The 15,581-nt window shown below is 48.9% G+C and overlaps 1 non-coding gene and 1 pseudogene across 1 annotated transcript; both read right to left on the bottom strand.

Moving 5' to 3' along the window:
* Positions 1-15,373, bottom strand: part of LOC102134406 (uncharacterized) — a 48,256-nt pseudogene extending 32,883 nt beyond the window's left edge.
* LOC107128305 (U1 spliceosomal RNA) lies at positions 14,968-15,131 on the bottom strand. Its single transcript, XR_001487281.2, has one exon. It is a non-coding gene; the product is annotated as a U1 spliceosomal RNA (small nuclear RNA).
* Positions 15,374-15,581: the final 208 nt, after the last annotated feature.

Raw genomic sequence — 15,581 nt, 5'->3', positions numbered from 1 at the left:
CCTCTTACGTAAGATGTGATAATATCGGCACTCACCACATGGAGCCGTCCGGGGATGAAACAGAATATCATGTGTGCATAACCAGCACATGACACGGTGCCGGGGGGTCACATGGCCAACACCCAAGAAATCCTCATTTCATTCATTTGAAAATCCAAAAGGCACAGTACCGGGCAGGCATGGGCGCTCAGGCCTGTAATCTCAACATTTTGGAAGGCCAAGGTGGGCGGATCACCTAAGGTCAGGAGTTTGAGACCAGCCTTACCAATATGGTGAAACCCCATCTCTACCAAAAATATAAAAATTAGCCGGGCGTGGTGGCGCATGCCTGTAATCCCAGCTATTTGGGAGGCTGAGGCAGGAGAATCAATTGAACCCGGGAGGCGTAGGTTACAGTGACCCGAGATAGTGCCATTGCACTCCAGCCGGGGCAACAAGAGTGAAATTTGTCTCAGAAAAAAAAGAAAAGCACAGTCCCTATATCCCAGGGCCCTGAAACACAGAGGTCACCCACCACCTCCCATTGTTCTTTCCCTGGGGCAAGGAGGCTCTGTGGTATAGTGGTTAGGCACACAGCTCTGGAGTCAGTATCAGGTCTGAGGTTGCATGTGAGACACAGCTCAGTCACTTGCAAGTATGGTGTTCAAGACAGTATGACCTTGAACAGGTTACCTCCCTGAGCCTCAGTTTTCTCATCTCTAAAAGGAGACTAGACCAGGCCGGGCGTGGTGGCTGAAGCCTGTAATTCCAGCACTTTGGGAGGCTGAGGCGGGCAGATGATCACTTGAGGTCAGGAGTTCGAGACTAGCCCGGCCAACATAGTGAAACCCCATCTCTACTAAAAATACAAAAATTAGCCTGCAATGTCAGCACTTTGGGAGGCCAAGGTGGGCAGATCACGAGGTCAAGAGATTGAGACTATCCTGGCCAACATGGTGAAACCTTGTCTCTAATAAAAATATAAAAATTAGCTGGGCATGGTGGTGCATGCCTGTAGTCCCAGCTACTTGGGAGGCTGAGTCAGGAGAATCACTTGAACCTGGAAGGCGGAGGTTGCAGTGAGCCGAGATCACGCCACTGCACTTCAGCCTGGCGACACAGTAAGACTGTCTCAAAAAAAATAAATAGATAAAAATTTAAAAATTGGCCAGGCGCAGTGGCTCACACCTGTAATCCCAGCACTTTGGGAGGCCAAGGCGAGTGGATCATGAGGTCAGGAAATCAAGACCATCCTGGCTAACACGGCAAAACCCCGTCTCTATTTAAAAAATACAAAAAAAATTAGCCAGGTGTGGCGGCGGGCGCCTGTAGTCCCAGCTACTCGGGAAGCTGAGGCAGGAGAATGGCATGAACCTGGGAGGCTGAGCTTGCAGTGAGCCGAGATCGCACCACTGCACTCCAGCCTGGGCGACAGAACAAGATTCCATCTAAAAAAAAAAAATTAGCTTGGGCTTGGTGGCATGTGCATGTAATCCCAGCTAGTCAGGAGGCTGAGGCAGGGGAATCATTTGAACCCCGGAGGAGGAGGTGACAGTGAGCCAAGATTGTGCCACAGCACTCCAGCCTGGGTGACAGAGCAAGACTCTGCCTTGAAAAAATTAAATAAATAAATAAAATAAAATAAAATAAAATAAAATAAAATAAAATGAGACTAGACTGGGCATGGTGGTTCAGATCTGTAATCCCAGCACTTTGGGAGGCCAAGATGGGAGACGCGCTTGAGCCCAGGAGTTTGAGACCAGCCTGGGCAACATAGCGAGACTCTGTCCTACCAAAAACAACAAAAAAATGAGACTAATAGTAAGTACCTGCCACACCTGGCAGGTGGTGAGCTATTAGCCAGTGGTGGCCGCTGTTCCTTTCGTCATTAGCATCATGTGTCTGGGCTCCTGTCCTTAGAGTTGTAAGCCCTGAAGAAGGACAGGAATTGCTCACTTGAGGAGCTCCGCTTTTAAGACACAAGTCTGCCGAAGTTCCCAGCCGAATAAAGCTCCTTCCTTCTTTAACCTGGTGTCTGAGGAGTTTTGCCTGTGGCTCGTCCTGCTTCACTGCTATGCCTCAGCCCTCGGCCTCTGGGTGCCCTCTGCTCCATGCTGTGCCCCAAAGGGGGCATATTCACATTATCTCATTAAATCCTTACTTCAACCCATTTCCAGATGAGAAAACTGAGGCTCAGAGAGATTGGGCTCTCACCTATTCAAGGTGACATGCTTCAGGGAAGTGGTGAGCCCACAGCTCATTCCACTTTCACCAGCAGCCTCCCAATAAGTGACTGAAGGGCAAGGCCGAAGCATTTGCACTTTGAGGCTCTACTACTGTATCGAGGTCAGACCCAGAATGCCACGGTGCTGTACAAATGCTCATCAGTCCAGGCTGGACCGCTCATGCCCAACTAAGATGGAAAAACCAAGAAACAGGGCAGAAAAGATAAATGTTGCCAAGTTGCAATGGCAAGCAAGCCAGATTTGGGCAAAACTAAACCAGCCACTGGCTGGGTGCGGTGGCTCACGCCTGTAATCCCAACACTTTGGGAGGCCGAGGCAGGTGGATTGCTTGAGATCAGGAATTCTAGACCAGCCTGGCCAACGTGGTGAAACCCCATCTGTACTAAAAATACAGAAATTAGCTGGGCGTGGTGGTGGGTGCCTGCAGTACCAGCTACTCGGGAGGCTGAGGCACAAGAATCACTTGAAACCGGGAGGCAGAGGTTGCAATGAGCTGAGATAGCACCATTGAACTCCTGGGTGACAGAGAGACTCTGTCTCAAAAAAAAAAAAAAAAAACTAAACTAAACCGGCCAGCAGCAGAGAGCTGCCACTACAAACCACAGGGATGCCCACTCTTCTACCTCTAGGCAGCCTCCAAAAATCCCCACTACAGGCTGCACACCTGCCTATCAGAGCAGGGGGAAGCCACAAATACAAATACCCCTGGGCCAGCATGTCCAGCCCTGCACGCCCAGCTCAGCAGAGGGGGTCCCAGATGTCCTTGGGGGACTGAACTGAATTATTCTGTGCCCTATCCTGACCACGGCCCTAACAGTTGGGGGAAGGGGACAGGATATCAGCTCCTGGCACCAGGTGACACCTACCCTTGGCTCACCATCCCCAAAGTTCTCCCCCATAGTCCTGCTGGGTTCTGTGGGTTCCAGGAGGTCATATCTGAACCCCATGTATGTGTCCACTGCTTCCACCCAATTCTCCAAAAAAAAAAAAAATGACTGAATTCCTCTTAGAAATCTGGATGCTGGCCGGGCGCGGTGGCTCAAGCCTGTAATCCCAGCACTTTGGGAGGCCGAGACGGGCGGATCACGAGGTCAGGAGATCGAGACCATCCTGGCTAACACGGTGAAACCCCGTCTCTACCAAAAAATACAAAAAACTAGCCGGGCAACGTGGCGGGCACCTGTAGTCCCAGCTACTCGGGAGGCTGAGGCAGGAGAATGGCGTAAACCCGGGAGGTGGAGATTGCAGTGAGCCGAGATCCGGCCACTGCACTCCAGCCTGGGCGACAGAGCAAGACTCCGTCTCAAAAAATAAAAAAAAATAAAAAAATAAAAAAAAAAGAAATCTGGATGCTAACAGCTTCAGCATCTGGCCACCTGGACTCCAATCTTGGCTCACAGACCCTGCGCCAGAGTCTTCACTTCCCTGAGCCTCAGTTTCCTCATCTGCAAAATGGGATAATAATGGTGCCTGTCTCTAGCATGAGCATTAAATAAAATACCCCGTGCTAAGCTATATGCCTGGACATGGTGTGGCAGAAGCTGCAATGTGCTCACCACAAAGCATTTCCGATTCTCTTAGGAATATGGCTAAAAGCCATTTCCCAGACTCCCGTGCAGTCAGGTATGGCCTTGTGGTCAAGTTCTGGTCCATAGAATTAAGACAGAAAGAAAGCATGCTACTTTAGGCTTGGCCCATAAAATTATTTCTCTCCTTCCTGCTCCATCAGCTAGAAGGAAATAGCTCCAAGGTCCTAGGGGATGCTGGAACCACAAGACAGAAGGGATCTGGGTCTCTGGGTCACCACATAGAAAGCCACCGGCCAAACGCCCAGCAGGACTTTGCATGAATGAGAAATAAACTTCCATTGTGCTAAGCCTCTGAGGATTCAGGGTTTCACTATCACATTAGCTAGTGTTACCTTAATTACTACCAGCAGTTAAACAGCGGGTAAGCGTTGGTTATTACTACTGTTATCATTACTGTCATGAGTATTATTGGCTCTTTCTAGTACCGAAGCTAGAACCCTGTGCCTTGTTCTAGATGCTGAGCCATTATTTGGTGACCAAACACAGAAGAGACACCCTTTGTACCCTTCCCTCCCCACTACCACCCTCCAAACCTGCCTTTTGCCAGGGTTAGCGGCAGGAACTAGCCAAAAAGCTCCTCAGAGATTACTCATTTCAAACATAGCAGTACCTCTTATCCGCTTACCCCTTCTTTATCCTCCTGCTGCTGACTGGAAATTATGACAAAAATATTGAACCAACCACGAGCCATTCCCTGTGCCCAAAACATTACATCTGTCCCTTACCTGCTTTAACATTCCCGGCACCACTCTACTCACTTTACAGATGACAGCATGAAGTCTCAGCGAAGTTACATAATTGGCTCCAGTGCACCCAGCCACAAAGAGCTCAAGTCACAGCCGCGACCTAAGTGTGCCTGATTCCAAAGGGTTTTTGGTTTTTTTGTTTGTTTTGTTTTGTTTTGGAGATGGAGTCTCGCTCTGTCACCCAGTCTGGAGTGCAGTGGCACGATCTCGGCTCACTGCAACCTCTGCCTCCTGGGCTCAAGCAATTCTCCTGCCTCAGCCTCCTGAGTAGCTGGGATTACAGGTATGCGCCACCGCACCCAGCTAATTTTTTTATTTTTAGTAGAGACAGGGTTTCACTATGTTTGCCAGGCTGGTCTCAAACTCCTGACCTCAAGTGATCTACCTGCCTCGGCCTCCCAAAGTGCTGGGATTGCAGGCATGAGCCACCACGCCCAGTCCAGAGTTTTAAATAATAACAGCAAGCTGGGTGATCCCAACACTTTGGGAGGCCGAGGTAGGATGACTGCTTGAGCCCAGGAGTTTGAGACCAGCCCTGGCAACATAGTGAGACTCCATCTCTACCAAAAAATACAAAAAAACTGGCCTGGCATGGTGGCATATTTCTCCTGTAGTCCCAGTTCCTTGAGAGGCTGAGGCAGGAGGATTGCTTGAGCCTGGAAGGTTGAGGCTGCAATGAGCTACGGTTGTGTCACTGCACTCTAGCCCGGGTGAAAGAGCAAGACCCTGTCTCAAATAGACAAAAACAGTAACAGCAATGACTGCCATCCTGCAGCGCCTGCTGTGTGCCTGGCACCACCCCAGGACTCCGATGTGTATTACATTAGGCACTGCCTGGACTGCTCAGATGGCTCCCCAAGGGTCTCTCTGCTTCGCTGCTCATCCCCTCACCCCACTCAATTTCACACAGTAGAGGTCATACCCCTCCCCTGCCCAAAGCCCTCTACTAGCTCTTACCACACCTAAAATGAAGTTCAAAGTCCTTCCATGGCTCACAGGGCCCACCAGATCTGACCCCACCCCACTTCTCCCACCTCATCTCCTTCTCTCTAGCCCTCGTTCATGGCCCTTTTTGTTTTGTTTTGTTTTTTGTTTTTTGTTTTGAGGCAGAGTCTTAATCTGTTGCCCAGACTGAGTGCAGTGGTGCACGATCACGGCTCACTGCAACCTCCGCCTCCTGGGTTCAAGCGATTCTTCTACCTCAGCCTCCTGAGTAGCTGGGATTACATGCATGCACCACCACGCCCAGCTAATTTTTGTATTTTTAGTAGAGATGAGGTTTCACCATATTGGCCAGGCTGGTCTTAAATTCCTGACCTCAAGTGACCCACCCACCATGGCCTCCCAAAGCACTGTGATTACAGGCGTGAGCCACCACACCCGGCTGCTCATGGCCTTTTTGATTCCTCAAACACCACGCATGCTCCCACCGCAGGGCCTTTGCACTGCCATTTTCTCTGCCTGGGACGCTCTCCCCCCTTCCTTTGCACAACTCACTGCTGCTTGTCAGCCGGATTTTGGCTCAAAAATATCACCTTCTGAGGGAGCTACCCCTGACTCCCAGCTAAAGACGTCCCTCCAGTGGCTGTTCTGTGTTCTCCAACATGTATGTTGTCTGTCTCCTTTTTTTTTTTTTTCCTTTGAGACAGGGTCTTGCTCTGTTGTCCAGGCTGGAGTGCAGTGGCAAAATTATGGCTCACTGCAGCCTCGACCTCCTGCACTTAAGGGATCCTCCCACCTCAGCCTCCTGAGTAGCTGGGACCACAGGTGCGTGCCACCACGCCTGGCTAATTTTTTTTTTTTTTTTTTTTTTTTTTGAGACGGAGTCTTGCTCTGTCGCCCAGGCTGGAGTGCAGTGGCCAGATCTCAGCTCACTGCAAGCTCCGCCTCCCGGGTTCACGCCATTCTCCTGCCTCAGCCTCCCGAGTAGCTGGGACTACAGGCGCCCGCCACCTCGCCCGGCTAGTTTTTTGTATTATTTTTTTTAGTAGAGACGGGGTTTCACCGTGTTAGCCAGGATGGTCTCGATCTCCTGACCTCGTGATCCGCCCGTCTCGGCCTCCCAAAGTGCTGGGATTACAGGCTTGAGCCACCGCGCCCGGCCACCTGGCTAATTTTTTACTTGTTGCAGAGATGAGATGTTGCCCAGGCTAGTCTCCAACTCCTGGGCTCAAGCGGTCCTCCCACCTCAGCCTCCCAAAGTGCCAGGTTGGCTTAGTTCACTGCCACTTCCACAGTGCATGGGCTAAGGCCAAAGCTCCACGAGGAGCTGCTGAATGAATTAATGAATGCGAAGAGCCAAGTAATAATATAGGATGTTAAATGGAAAAAGAAATTATTCCCCTTGGCTCTGGCTGGGGTCATGTTGGGCCAAAGATGGTGTCAGCCACAGACAGGGATCACAGAAGGACACAAGCGAACACATCCTGCATCTGTCGCATCCCAGAAGTTCAGGGTGAAAACCAGGCAGTGACCCCCACAGGGGCCACCTGGGTGGAAAGGGGGCCTCCCCTCCAAGGGCTGAGAGAAAGACTGGGGAGGGGAAGGTTAAGTCAGGGAAATGTGCGCGGGTGGGGAGCCTCCCAGATCCAGGGGTTGACTCCTGCAGTCCTGCCTGAATCCCGCTGGCCTCAGCTCCCGCCACAATATCTGTTTATTAAGCACCTGCTGTGAGCCCAGCTAAAGAAAACAGAAATCTCTGTTTTCTGGCGTAAACAGACAGATGGAACCGTGAAGGCCCCCTCCCCAGGGTCCCCATTCCCCATTCAATCGTCTTCCCGAGGGAGCTGTGAGCTGGTCACCAGAGGGGCAGACATCCGCCCCAGCACGGTCTTCAGACTTAGGTTTGTGTGAAAATCAGGAGGGCGCTCGTTCAAAATGCCCACTCCAGAGGCGCTGCCGGGCCCAGGGGCCTGAGGCCGCATGATGAGAGGCGCAAGGGCTGCAGGGACCCATCCCCGCACAGCATCTGGCGGCCCTGCCTTCGTGGCCAGCCCAACTGCGCACTCTGGGCCTCAGTTTCCCCATCTGCACAATGGAGATGCTTCCGACTCGGCAGGCCTGCAGTGAAGACGAAACCGGGTCCCACACGAGGAGGGCAGTACAGAGCGGGACCCGCACGCAGGAGCTACAGAGGGCATATGCGGGGGACAGCTGCCGTCGCAAGCGCCAATCACCGCACAGAAAGCCAATCACCGAGATGATTCTTGCCAAGGAAGGTGCTTTAATAGGGTGCTGCAGTGGGGGAGATGAGAACTCAGTCTCAAATCCATCTCCCTGGCCAACCAAAACCAGAGGTTTAGATGGCAGGGAAGAAATGTAACAATGTGTAAGAAAACAGGAACTAGGGAGGAGCAAGGAAGCAATCATGATGAAGGAGGGGTCCCAGCATCTCATTGTCTGGATGAATTTCAGTTCTTTGATAGCTTTCTTGAGAGGCTGTTTCCTAAAGAAGGAACTCAGATAAAACAAATATTAAGTTTCAAGCTTTAAGACCAGAAAGATCCATTCCTAGGTTTATCCAAAAAAGCTACATATGGGACTATTGGGTGGTTTTCAGACCAAGAAAGAAAAAGATTATGCAGACCAAAGTCTGAAGTTAACCAAAGAAAAAACATAATTTTCTGACCAATAGGATGTATGGGGCCAGAGAATGACCATGCTATAAAAGAACTGTTTTTTGTCCTGAGCATAGGGGAATGATGAAGTTGCATCAATTAAGATGGAATTAAGCTACAGATGGGGAAAAATCTGGATTTTGGTTCAGAGTCCTGAGGTCTTCCTCAAAAGTCTCTTTCCTTGAAAGAGGAACCCTGTCTTGGTTTCTGCATCTCTTTGAGTCCTTTCGGAGGTTGGGGATGTCAAGGTCTTGGTGCTTGGCCCCCTCTAACCCTGAGTACCCCCCTCCTGCAGGGCAACCTGGCCCAGTACCCAGGCCCCAGCTCCGGCGACCATTTCCCCCTACTTTGCTCCTAGCAAAGGCCATTTCTAGGTCAGTTGTGAGGTACAGGCAGGACGGGGCAACTTGTTCTGAGATTTTTGGCCCTGGAAGGCTTGGGGCCCTGTGTTCCTGCGGAACCGCTGTCTCCCTCTTCTGGAGAAAGCAGGGAGGAAATGACCTGTGTGGAGGGAATCGAGGGCTGCACCTGCATGGAGGAGCTGAGGCAAGCAGGGCAGTTCCGGTCTGTCAATATAAAGGACATTTGTCATCCAAGAGGTTGGGCTGTTGTTATTAATTTTTAATTTTGTCAATACAAACTGAAGGGAAATGTTCTGCTTACTTGTAGGAACCTCACAAGACCTCCCATCTTATATTCCAGGGAGAATTGCTGTGTATTACAGGAACACATAGGTGAGACTGCTGTTCTGACCTGCAGGCCTCGATGCCCTGCACAGGGGCACCAGAGCACCGGCAAAGCCCTTCCCATACAAAGAGCAAGTGTGTTATGTCTACAACCCAAGGGCACCAGTTCCAAGTACAATTTCTACTTGGCTCTATGAGCTGAGTACACGTTCACCCTAGCACAGAAATTCTACAAACTCCCATGAATGCTATAGTGAAAAGCAGGGGCTGGCCAGGTGTGATGGATAACACCTGTAATCCCAGCACTTTAGAAGGCCGAGGCAGGGCAGATCATTCCAGTTCAGGAGTCGGAGACCAACCTGGGCAACATGGTGAAACTTCAACTCTTAAAAAAACAAAACCACCACCACAACAACAGAAACAAGAACAGAAATGAGCTGGCTGTGGTGACTCGTGCCTCTGCTACTCCAGAGACTGAGGTGGGAGGATCGCTTGAAGGAAGATGCCACCAGATACAGTGAGACTCTGTCTCAGGGAAAAAGACAAACAAACAAAAAGAGGCTGTGTAAGAGGTGACTCTGGGGACAGTGGAAAAACACTAAGGTTTTCAAGTGGTGTTAAAAGCCAGTAGGCCTTGGGGACCATTGAGCAATCCACACAACAGGTAAGCCTAGATCCCTGAGCTCCGCCTGCCCACAGCACTGCAGCTAACCTGAGAGCGAAATGCATTTCAATTTAGATCAGGGAAGTCCTTTATAATACTCTTAATTCACGTTTCGGTGAAGCGATATGCACAACGGTAGGCTCCCCTCTTCCTGTGGGTTTGGGTTTTACCTCGAAAGGGGCTGTCAGAACAGAAGTTTCAGAGAAAGGGCCAGAGCCCTGGGGACTTTCCTCAGGTGATGGTGATGGAAGAAGAGGCACGGCACGACAGGAAGGCTCAGGTAAGAAAGACTATGCAGGTGCAGGGGCAGGAGGAAAGGAGCAGTTGGAGGCGAAAGAGACAAAGCCTCCTCAGTAATTCTCAACTCAGAAAACGTGTCAGTTTACCTCCTTCAGCTTGCTTCCTCAATGGAGACAATTTTCTCAGTTCTTTTAGAAATTTTAGAAATTTAGAAATTTCTAGGTCTCATTGGAAGGAAGTCTCCCATTTAATTTGTCTAGTTCTAAAACCAAATTTATCTCTCTTTTTTTGAGACAGGGTCTCACTATGTCACCCAGACTGGAGTGCATGGTGTGATCTCGGCTCACTGCACTCACCGCTTGCTGCATGACAGCCAGTAAGTCAAGGGATGAGGTGTAGGGGCAGGGAAGGTGACTTTATTCCAGAGAGCCACCAAACTGAACAGATGGTGAACTAATATCCTAAGAAACCATCTTAAATTAATACGATTTTCAGGCTCCTTATACGTTAGCAAAGGGAGGAAGAAGGAGGTGGTTGACGTGAAGAGGTCTGACAGTGACAGACTTATGGGCTGCAGTGAGAGCCCAAGGGGATGGTAAAAATTCTTTGTCTTTTGTCAGGTCACACTGCTCTTATAAATCTTCAACATAACACTGTTACTTGTGTATACCACCTCTCTGCCTTCTCAGGAGTTAGTCTGGGGAAGGGATTATTACCATCTGTGCTTTAAAGTTAAACTGTAAGCTAAATCCCTCCCACAGATAGCTTGGCCTATGTGCAGAAATAAGAAAAAGCTGTTAGCCTGAAAGATATCACCACAGGGTAGGAAGGATTAGGAGCAAAATGCAGTTATTCATGCTAGGCCTCCTTTTCATTGTTATATATTTAATTTATTTGAACTCATAATTTTAATTTTTCATACTTTTTTTTTTTTTTTTTGAGACAGTCTTACTCTGTCACCTCCCAGGATGGAGTGCAGTGGCACGATCTTGGCTCACTACAACCTCTGCCTTCCAGGTTCAAGCGATTCTCCTGCCTCAGCCTTCTGAGTAGCTGGGATTACAGGAGCCCACCACCATGCCAGGCTAATTTTTGTATTTTTAGTAAAGACAGGGTTTCACCATGTTTTCCAGGCTGATCTCAAACTCCTGACCTCGGGCTCCCAAGTTCTGAGATTACAGGCATAAGTCACCATGCCCAGCCTAACCAAGATTATTAAACCATTCGAATTTGTCAAAAGAGTCACACTGATTTTTTAAAAATAATGTAATGGGCTGGGTGCGGTGGCTCACACCTGTAAACCCAGCACTTTGGGAAGCCATACCGTGCAGATCACGAGGTCAGGAGTTGGAGACCAGCCTGACCAACATGGTGAAACCCCATGTCTATTAAAAATACAAAAATTATCCGGGTGTGGTGGTGTGCACCTGTAAACCCAGCTACTCAGGAAGCTGAGGCAGGAGAATCGCTTTAACTCGGGAGGCAGAGGTTGCAGTAAGCCGACACCGCACACTGCACTCGTCTAGGTGAGAGAGTGAGACTCCAACTCAATAAATGACACTCCAACTCAATAAATAAATAAATTAAATAATAACATAATGAACTTGTTCATCTCTTTATACATTAAATATTTACATTATTTAAATTGTTCAAAAGCATCAAAAATTCCTCTCTGCTATCAACTTCATTTCGTTTATTTTATTGTACCAAACTATGAAGACCATTAATTTAATCTACAGCTAAATCTATTATTTTTTCATGTTAGAAATTCAACAAGAAAATTTTTCCCTATTGAAACTTCACATTTCACGCATAAGTAGGCTGGGCGAGGTGGCTCACACCTGTAATCCCAGCACTTTGGGAGGCCGAGACAGGTGCATCACTTGAGGTCACGAGTTTGAGAACAGCCTGGCTAACATGGTGAAAACCCATCTCTACTAAAAATATAAAAATTAGCTGGGCGTGGTGGCATGCACCTGTAATGCCAGCTACTCTGGAGGCTGAGGCAGGCAAATAGCTTCAACATGGGAGGCGGAGCTTGCAGTGAGCTCAGATCGCACCACTGCACTCCAGCCTGGGCTACAGAGCAAGACGCTATCTCAAAAATAAATAAATAGGCCAGGTGCGGTGGCTCAAGCCTGTAATCCCAGCCCTTTGGGAGGCCGAGGCGGGCGGAACACGAGGTCAGGAGATCAAGACCATCCTGGCTAACACAGTGAAACCCCATCTCTACTAAAAGTACAAAAAATTAACCCGGCGTGGTGGCGGGCGCCTGTAGTCCCAGCTACTCAGGAGGCTGAGGCAGGAGAATGGCGTGAACCGGGAGGCGGAGCTTGCAGTGAGCCGAGATGGCGCCACTGCACTCCAGCCTGAGCGACAGAGCGAGACTCCGTCTCAAAAAAAAAAAAAAAATTGGTAGAGACGGGGGTTTCACTATGTTGCCCAGGCTGATCTCCAACTCCTAACCTAAATTGATCCTCCCTCCTCAGCCTCCTAAAATGCTGGGATTGCAGATATGAGCCACCATACCTGGTTTCATTTACTTATTTTAATTTATTTAAGTCATTATTATTATTATTGTTCCTAAGATAATTGGGGCAGTGACTCCTTTAACATTTTGGAGACCTAATTTTTCTATTCACTTCACTGAAAGAGTATGGCAATTTGTTTCATGAGAAAATATCCTGTATTTATAAAGCAGGAAAATTCCTTCCACCAAACTAGGGGGCATTCTCAAGAAACCAATAGTGCTAAGTAACATCACTTCAGGTGAAAAGAGAGGCAATGGTATCTATCAACAATGTTTATCACTGAAGGAAATAAACTGAAAAATATGAACATCATTAGATCCTTGGAGGGCCTTCATTGCTGAAAATCTGAGTAATATTGTGATACCCTTTTGAGTCGGGCAGGACATTCTCTTTCTAGGGCATGTAACAGTGGGTGAATAGTTTCTTTTCATTCATTTTCATTAAGGGCTGAACTTCCTTAATGTTCCGGAGATTATTAAATTTGATTTGTATGATTGTGAAAAGTGCTTATATTGCTGATTCCATTGCTTTTATGTGATCATATAAATCTTTTCTCTCCTTTCTGTAGTGTGGTTTAAACTTAATCCTTAAAGGACATGTATTTGAATTTTTTAGCTGGTTAGAAACCTAAATATACCAAAGAAAACTGCTCCTTACATGCTACAGATTTAGTTTCCTTCCTGTACTAAGATGTCTTTTAGATATAGTAAATTTATTCAAGCCAAGAGCTCCTTTGGAACAAAGTTGGGTGGGAGGGGGGACATTGAGTAGTAACATCACTCTTGTAATGGAGATGCCACTCTTGCAGATATTGACAACCATTAGGCCCATAAAATTTTTACCAAATATTGGAAAGACAAGATCTGAACAACTTATCATTGCTGCAGTCTCAAGTATCAGGAAATGCCATTATTCTCAGGACAATAAAAGACCAGATTAGCTGTCATGTATCACCAAACAGGGACTAGATCCTTGTCAACACGACCCAACAGAGACTGTCCCCAGAAATTCACTTCATAACCTCAAAACCAAAAACCCACACTGATGGCAAAAAATAATGAGGCAACAATGAGAGAGAGAGACACGTGTTCTATAGCCATACTTGGTAAAAGTCAAAGAGCTCAATTTCTGCTCATGATACTTAATAGAACATAGGGAACCCGAGCCAATAGCTCAGTGGGTTCAGATCTGCACCAAGTGCCTTTTTTTTTTTAGACAGACTCTCACTCTGTTGCCCAGGCTGGGGTGCAGTGGCACGATCACTGCAACCTCCGCGTCCCGGGTTCAAGCGATTCTCCTGCCTAAGCCTCCCGAGTAGTTGCGATTACAGACACACACTATCACAAAACCAATTTGTGGGAGTTAAAATGAGATGAATTTACAGTGTCATTTGAGAAGGGGTATTAAGGAATCTGCCAGGGTACTGACCCGTGGCAGGTGTAAACCGCAGGTTGAGCGAGAGCTAAGTATTTTATGTCCATGAAGGTGATAAGCGAGGGCCTGAAGAGAGACGGACAGGGGAGGACACTGGAACCAGAAATAGGAAAGGGCTGCTTGGAGGTGGGAAGGATGGGTCCGGGTGCTATCTAGAAAGTTGCCTGGCAATGGATGTAGGATGTGTAAGCGAGACCTCAAACAAGAAGCTGTCGCTTAAATAAAGTCTGAAGAAAGACAAGATATGCAAACGGCAGGAGATAGTAGGAAACTGGACCCGGCTCCACATAAAACTTCCCGCCTTATACTTCAGGGAGGATCGCAGCGCATTTAGGTGAAGACAGGTGAGACTGCGGTTCTGACCTGCGGTCCTGGATGAATATGCGCTAGGGCACCTGGGCGCCGGCAGAGCCGTTCCCCTACGCAAAGTAAGCGTGTTATGTCTACAACCCAACGGGGACAGTAGAGCCCCAAAGGCCCTAATTTCTTTCCGAAGAACAGCGCCCCTCTGCGTAGTTTCTTTTTTTTTTTTTTTTTTTTTTTTGAGACGGAGTCTGGCTCTGTCACCCAGGCTGGAGTGCAGTGGCGCGATCTCGGCTCACTGCAAGCTCCGCCTCCCGGGTTTACGCCATTCTCCTGCCTCAGCCTCCCGAGTAGCTGGGACTACAGGCGCCCGCCACCTCGCCCGGCTAGTTTTTTGTATTTTTTAGTAGAGACGGGGTTTCACCGTGTTAGCCAGGATGGTCTCGATCTCCTGACCTCGTGATCCGCCCGTCTCGGCCTCCCAAAGTGCTGGGATTACAGGCTTGAGCCACCGCGCCCGGCCCTCTGCGTAGTTTCTAACTGGCTCTAGGAGGTGAGAACACATTCCCCGCTAGCACAGAAATCCTACAAACTCCTGTGAGGGCTGCGGTTACAAGCAGAGGCTGTGTAAAAGGTGACTGGGGGAAAATTTTCACAGAGCATGATAACCCAAGAGACTGGAGACCTTGGACCAATCTCTGCAAAAAGCAGGCCCTCATAAAAAGGGAAGAGCTCTGCGGCCTTCGCGATACTTAACTTGTGTTATAAAGGATGATGCTTTTTCGCCTACGGCAAAGAGATGACAAGTTACTTCCTATTCCAAGACTTCTACCATAAAAATCAAACAACAAAAGACGCCACCGGCAGTACTAACCAGGACAGCGAAATACAAGTCCTTATTACACAACCTATTTTTTAAGACCACCAAATATCAGGGGAAAGCGCGAACGCAGTCCCCCACTACCACAAATTATGCAGTCGAGTTTCCCACATTTGGGGAAATCGCAGGGGTCAGCACATCCGGAGTGCAATGGATAAGCCTCGCCCTGGGAAAACCACCTTCGTGATCATGGTATCTCCCCTGCCAGGTAAGTATGAGTTCCTACACCTCTGCCCCGCCACAGCCTCATACGCCTCACCCTTTACACTCACGGTCACTTGCCACGCGCACTCCCGAGCCCTTCTAGCCCTGACAACACAGCTGGGATTCTCAGGTCCGACCAGCGTTCGTGAACCCGCTCCACGGCATGGAAACTCCTTCGTGGCGAAGCAGCAGGTGGCCAAGCAGCAGCCCCTGCTCTGCCTCATCTACATAGAAGTCGCCCTACTCGTGATGTCACCGACAGTGCCATTCCCAGTCCTCGTGTGCCTGTCTGTCACTCAGCCGCCCAATGCGCTGTAAGAGCCGACAAGGGGAAGTGACGTCTGCGTCTCCCTTTTTCCCTCCCGCCCCGGCATCTGTTCACTCCCAAAGCAGCAGCTCCTTCGCCTGTGTTGCGGAGCAACCTTTCCGCGGCCAGATGGATCCTGCTGGGCACCCTTCTTC

The sequence above is a fragment of the Macaca fascicularis genome, chromosome 1, assembly GCF_037993035.2.
Source record: "Macaca fascicularis isolate 582-1 chromosome 1, T2T-MFA8v1.1".
NCBI classification, from domain to species: Eukaryota; Metazoa; Chordata; class Mammalia; order Primates; family Cercopithecidae; genus Macaca; species Macaca fascicularis.
Note: the sequence above shows the minus strand (reverse complement) of the source record. Positions and strands in the feature narration are given on the sequence as shown.